This window comes from Crinia signifera, chromosome 8 (genome assembly GCF_055691185.1).
Source record: "Crinia signifera chromosome 8, ASM5569118v1, whole genome shotgun sequence".
NCBI classification, from domain to species: Eukaryota; Metazoa; Chordata; class Amphibia; order Anura; family Myobatrachidae; genus Crinia; species Crinia signifera.
The window spans coordinates 31,859,648-31,867,100 of NC_139224.1; positions in this window are offsets into that span (position 1 = coordinate 31,859,648).

The following is a 7,453-nucleotide window of genomic DNA, read 5'->3' on the forward strand; positions in this document are numbered from 1 at the left end:
CTCAATATGTGCTAGCGTGGTGGCTTTCTTCTGGTGAGATTGTAGGATGCTGTGTGATCACAGCAGGCTGGATATACCTGTCTCCCTTGAGTCAGTTGTTGAAGGTGAGTTCCTGGGTGCAGTGGCCGCAATGATGTTACATTTGTGGGTAGGCTCAAAGCAGGTCAGCAGTAGAAACAGAGTTTCTGGGTAGGTGAGTAGTAGAAGGGGAACCTATCCATTAATGCATTTCACTGTGTAGAATACAACTTTTTCAAGTGACAGGGGCAGAGTGCTGCAGGAAACTATCACACTGCAGCACCCATCTCCTGTCACTGCAGCAGAGCCGGCACTTTGGTGTCACACCTTCTAAGGGTGACACCCTATTGCAGGCTGGACACCCTACCACACAGCTAATGGCGCCACTGGGCTAATTTTATAATACTGTCACTTGTCACTCTGTGGGTGGTATCCTATTGATTGCACTAAATATATCACATGACAGAAACAGGCCTTTGATGGTATTATCACGCAGAACATCTGTAAACCATTTTTGCCATGTTTTAAATGATCCATTTTCAGGTGTTAACGCATGATCTGGTATAAGCTCCCAGACCCATGTGCTATTGTGGAAAGCAAGGTCTTTAAGGGCTCGTTATTGGGGATTCGGTACTTATGTAGTAGGTGGGCGCCCAATTTGCATACGTACGTTAACTTAGGAAAATTGCATCGCATTGCATCACATGGGCCGTTTTAGGAGCCATGCGATGCGATTTTCCTATGTAATTTATTCACTGCTCTCTTAGCCCCGGGGGATTGCATCGCATCGCACTTCCCGCAAAATTGCATGCGATCACATGCGATTTTATAGGGTGTACGATGCCATTACATTAGCTAAACAATAATATGATTGTATGACATACAATGAGGTTTTAGGCACCCCCCACTATGCACGTCACCCCGAAGCGTGGCGGCGGAACGCGTCCTCCAGCCTTTTCATACCCCCACTATCCATGTCAGCGTGGAGTTGATTATATATAGTGTGTTGAGCGCAGCGAGCCACCGAGCCCGAAGCATGGCGGATCACTTTACATGTATTCCGCGTCCCCTCGCTGCGCTCGCCACACTATATAAAATCAACTCCACGCTGTCATGGATAGTGTGGTATGAAGAGGATGGAGGACGCGTTCCGCTGCACTCGCCACACTTCGGGGTGGCGTGGATAGTGGGGGGTGCCTAAAACCTCATTGTATGTCATACAATTATATTATTGTATAGCTAATGTAATGGCATCGTACACCCTATAAAATTGCATGCGATTTTGCTGGAGGTGCGATGCAATCCCCCGGGGCTAAGAGAGCAGTGAATAAATTACATAGCATCGCACGGCCCTTAAATGGCCCATGTGATATGATGCAATGCGATTTTCCTACGCAGAATAGCCCACTAAGCAAATTGCTTAGTGGGCGCCCGGATACTACAAAAGTTCCGGGGATCCCCCTCCCCACACACACCTTTCCCGCCAGCACACATTAACGCTAGCTGCTTACTTGCCATTCAGCATCCCAGCTATCGGGATTGCAGCACCGAAATCCTAATTGAAGTCAGGATTCCAGTTCTGAACTCCCGGTAGTAGTCGGGATGCTGGTGTCTTCATCCTGATTGCATCCCTACAGGACTCATCTAGCACTGTCACAGGAAATACAGCTATGATGAACGGTGATAGACAATTCTAGTTGCCAGCAGTTGACTGTTTTCAGATATATTAAAGGTCTGATCTCTGTTTCATGTCTGCCTCCTGCTGCCTCTTCTCATTCCAGCTGTATCACACTTACCGCAGGTGCAAACGACAGACCATATGTTTACTTATTACTTATTTATTACTGTAGGATAATAATGCTGCAGCCTAAAATTAGCCAACCAATTATTCTTATCATTTATCTTTAGAATTTGATGATCGCGTCTGTACATTGTTACATATTACTATATGTTCTTGAGGTACTTGTTTCCTAGCACGGTGCCCACTAAGTTAATTGCGTGGAGGGCTATTCTGCGTAAAAAAATCGCATCGCCATCGCATGCGATGTGATGCAATGCGATTTTTAAGTTATTCACTGCTGTGATGTCCCCAGGGCCATTTCATTGCATGGCATCGCACCTCACGCAAAATCGCATGCAATTTTCTGGGGTGCTATGCCATAGTGGGGTAATGAAAAAGTCGGAGGACGCGTTTCCCCCGCCCCTCGTGGTGCTTGCTGCGCTCGCCACGCTTCGGGGTGGCGTGGATAGTAGGGGGGTGCGTTAAACCTATTTTTGGAACATACAATCATATTATTGTATATCTAATGTCATGGCATCGCACACCCTATAAAATCGCATGCAATCGCATGCGATTTTGCGTGACATGCAATGCCATGCCATGCGATATAGTGGGGTACAATGCCCATAGAAAAAAAAAGACATAAAAAAATCGCATCTCATCGCATGCCGCTATAACGGCCCATGCGATGCGATGCGATGCGATGCGATTTCCCTACGGTGCCATACATAGGAAATCTGGGCCCTGTGCTCGGAAACAAGTACCGTTTTTTATTTATAAATAGCTAAAAACTATTATTTTAAATACTCATTTTGAATACATGCGCTAATGTAAGCTTTACATTTACAATATTGTATTATACGCACAACATAACACAATGCATAAGGCTTGTCTAGCCGCATCTAATCCATTATCAGATACAGTGGGTATATAAAATGTGTCACAGTATAAATAATGCTGCACTCAACTAGATGATATTCTATCATATTTTACTACATTATATTGTAGATGTCTCATACACATAACACTTCACTTCGCTAGATAACATGACACTTGCCTGGCACCATTTACTTCTTTGCCATCTCTTATAGCTCATTCACATTGCCATGCAAATGACCGGGTCAAGCTTTTTTACCTAGTCATTTCCCTTTAAACATGTGTCCTATTCTAGTGATTAGGGCCTAATCCTAACACCCCCCCCCCCCCCCCACTACCCCAGCCTGACCCTAACCTCCAGCATACTCACGTTCAGGATGCCAGGTGATGGTATTCTGGCATCAGTATCACGATCCCTTCTATATTCGGGCGCCGGTGTGCACTGTCCCGATTTTTAATATGGGGGGGGGGGGGGGGGGCAGCACCAATACATTTTTGGCACAGAGCACCGAATGTCTTGTTATGGCACCGGAAGTGAGCACAAAGAGAAGGTTTATGATAATTGTATTACTTGGAATCTGCCTGCTTGTATATTCTGTTTGATCATTTTGTTTAATTACTTTCTTTATTGTGTGTTGTACTCAGGGCCGGCACCACCACTAGGCAGCTCTAGGCATTTGCCTAGGGTGCCGGCACCTGGAGGGCGGCAGTTCGCCCCTCACCCCCAGCATATAGCTGTCGGCGTCCCAGCAGTGCTGGAGCGGGCAGGGTTTTCCGTGCCACGGGGGTACCTGCGGCGCTGTCACTATATAAAGCTGCTGGCGGCAGCGGGGTCCCTGCAGTGAATAGAGAATAACTAGCACTATGCGCGCGACGGCGCGGGAAGCCCTTCTGGGTTTGAAACCACTTGTCGCATGCTGATTGGCTGAGATTCAGCCAATCAGCGTGCGGCAAGTGTTTTCAAAATCAGAAGCGCTTCCCGCGCCGTCGCGCGCATAGCGCTAGTTATTCTCTATTCACTGCAAGGACCCCGCTGCCGCCAGCAGCTTTATACAGTGACAGCGCCGGAGGTACCCCCGCGGCACGGAAACCCCTGCCCGCTCCAGCACTGCAGGGATGCCGACAGCGTCCACCACAGGTACAACCACCCCCCCCCCCCCCCGGGCACCGGGGCGCCCCCACCCGGCCCTAGTCGTACTCTATACATCGGGTATTAAAAGCAAGAAATATAAAGTTGCAACAAAGAGGTATTTTTGTTTGTGCAATCCATTTTTATGACATATATGTAACCTCTTCTTTGTGTGTAATGATGCTGTACATTAAATGGATGGGATTATTCACCCTTGCAAATCTGGGCTTTCATCCCAATGTTTATCTTTGCTGAGGATTCCGCTCTCAGATTATTAATGTTGCTAGATTATATCTGTGCAAGGGAGCTACAGTATTAGCGCTGGTAGTGAGATTCCAACTCTGGCTCATTATGCATATGGTAAATGTGGTCATTGATTATATAATTCAGTCTACCACTAGTTTACTCCACAAATGTGTCAATGATCTTAGGGGGTTATTCAGGTTGATTCGCAAGGCTGCGAATTCGCAGCCTTGCGAGTCCACCAAACCCCGCCCGGCGAACGCACCCCCCCCCCCCCCGCCGCCCCAGCAAAAACTTCAAGAGTTGATTGATAACCATAACATGACCCCGTCACCGGTCAAATTCACTTTTGTCATACATCCTACCCAGGTTCAATATCTGGATGTCCACATTGAATTGGTGGGTGGGCGCTTTGAGACTTCTTTATATAGTAAACCCACCGATCGCAATAATATGTTGCTGGCCACGAGTAACCATCCTGTGGCATTAAAGAAGGGGTTGCCTTACTCACAGATGCTACGTGTGTATAGGATTACGAGTGATGTAGCTAAACTGGAGGAGGTACTAGAATCTATGTGCTCCAAATTCATTGAACGAGGTTATCCCCGTAAAGATCTTGAATTTTCTAAAAACAAAATCATGGCCTTGCCCCGACCTGATTTCAGTGTGTCATCCATTAATACTAAAACTCAAGACAGACTTATTTGGGTGAATCAGTTTCACCATAAAAGCTCTGACATCAATAGAAAGGTCAGACAACATTGGCCCATAGTAAACTCTGACCCTGCTCTTCCCTCCCTGCGTTCTAAATCAGTGATGTGTGCTTATTCAAGAGGTCGGAATTTGCGAGATCACTTGGTGAAAAATGATGTGTCTTATCCACCTGTGTCGACTACCTTTTTAGGAACCCCAAAACTGGGTTGTTACAGGTGTTGCGGTTGCACCACGTGTAGCTTTATGATAGTAGGTGATACGTTCCACCATCCCTACTCCGGAAAAAAGTTTTTTATCAAACACCGTGTCTCATGTATGACACGATTCGTTGTGTACCTTATTAGCTGTCCTTGTGGCCGACACTATGTCGGTAAAACTGACTGCGCCTTTAAGGAAAGGGCAGCAGCACATAGGTCAGCCATCAAGGCAGCTATTCTCTCAGGTACTAGTGAACAGCCGGTAGCCCGGCATTTTGCACAGGCTAGACATACCTTGTCATCCCTGAGATATCGGATCATAGATCATATCCCCCCGCTCAAGCGTGAGGGTGGTAGGTCTTTGAAACTACTAAGAGCAGAATGTCACTGGATATATCGTTTGGATACCCTGGCTCCCAGGGGTCTAAACGAATACCTTGGCTTATCATGCTTCATGTAACTTTTGTCTTTTATTAGTGATCATGGCGTAGTACCATATCGACATGCCTGTCATGTCGACCTTTCACTCTATGTGTGTATACTGTTTTTCTGTGTCCGTCCCGTATAAGCAAAGTAATTACGGGCAGTTGATCACTAAGCCTCGTTTAGGCTATATAAAAATCCTGTGCTTATATGATAATCCACATTTGCTGCTAAGACTGTTTTGATAGTTACGTGTTTACTGTTGTATGTGTCTTATCACCTTGGTTACATAATACTTGTTTTTTACTGGTTTATTTTTGTCACATGTTACAGGGTTGCTTCGCGTCTCCTGTGACGCTCCGACGTGGTGACGTCATGTTCGACGCCCGGGGAGGAGCTGGCGGGAGACACGAACTGATCTCTTAAGGTATTTAAGTAGATATATTGTTAGTTGTATGTATCTCTTTGCACCTTGATAAAAAGGCCGGACGACCTTGAAACGTCGGTTTCTTACAAAACTGCCTATGGTGTGTTTATTTCGCTGAGTGCCGCCGTCAGGAAGAATATATATATATATATATATCTAGAAGGAGGCAGAAAGAAGGCGCTTCATGGTGCAGTATTTTGATAGTGAGAAATTTATTAGGAATAAAATTTCCAAGGTACAATTAAGCATAGACTCGTACCATGTGTAAAAACACTGTGGACTGGGTACCACAAGGCTTAGGTAATTAAAACCAAAGGCAAACTGCTCACACTGTACCGGGACCTTGGTATCACTCGAAACGCTGCAGAGCTGGCTTGCACGGAAGCGTGTGAAGGAAAACCACGTCCAGGAGACCAGTGATCGGAGTAGTAGGAGCGTCGTAGGCCACGCCCTGACGCGTTTCGTCACTGGGGACTTCGTCAGAGGGCGTGGCTACTACGTACGCTCAACTAGAATATAAGGAACTATCCCTGTCACTCAAAACTAGGTAAGTATGCCGTATTGGACAGCAGGACAGAGAGGGCGGGTGGGCGTTGACATGCATAGATCGCTGACATAGACAAAGAGCATGATGGGATTAGGCACCGCTAGTAAGCGGGCGAATACCAGCGTAACGCGACAATCAAGTGACGCGAGCTGCTGGGTGTGTCTTACCTCGTCACCATGACGCGAACGGAGAGTGTGTAGATATCACGGGTAAGTGGGCGGATACACTCGCGATGCGTCAACCAAGTGACGCGGGCCGCTGGGTGTGTATTACAACGTCACTATGACGCGGACGAGACATGCTCAACCACTATTGGACCTAATTTGTATAGGGGCGGATAAATGTATAGCGCATCATCTAGATGACGCGAACAGAGGGAATACAACACAGTATTGGACCCCGCGATTAGAGGGGATGGTTTAAGGATTTTACGTCACTAAAATGACAGGCAGGCGTATCAACCATTAGCTGCCGAGTATAATTATAACTATACCCCAACAGGGGCGTTGCTAGGCCATGCTAACATGGCAACAGATATAAACAAGATTGTATATTATATATCAGCAACGCAACAATCAGGTGTCTGTGATACATTTCAGAACCTGATATAAGCAAAGGGGATGTGTGATAACAGTAACATCAGCGTCTGTCACAGACTACTGAATAAAACAGGGAGTATTGTTAGCTCACGTAAAAAATGTGACATTTGAGGCACAACTGTATGCTGTGCTAAATAAACAGCTATATAAGCTCAAATATATAAAAATGTCTCTATAAAGAGTTATTATATACCACTGGTACAGATACATTGTGTGAGCAGCCTACCTATTGGATGAAGGCATAAAAAACAACAATCAGTTTACATAAAAATTCACATAAAGACCCATCACAAAACAACATGGGTCTTTATGTGAATTTTTATGTAAACTGATTGTTGTTTTTTATGCCTTCATCCAATAGGTAGGCTGCTCACACAATGTATCTGTACCAGTGGTATATAATAACTCTTTATAGAGACATTTTTATATATTTGAGCTTATATAGCTGTTTATTTAGCACAGCATACAGTTGTGCCTCAAATGTCACATTTTTTACGTGA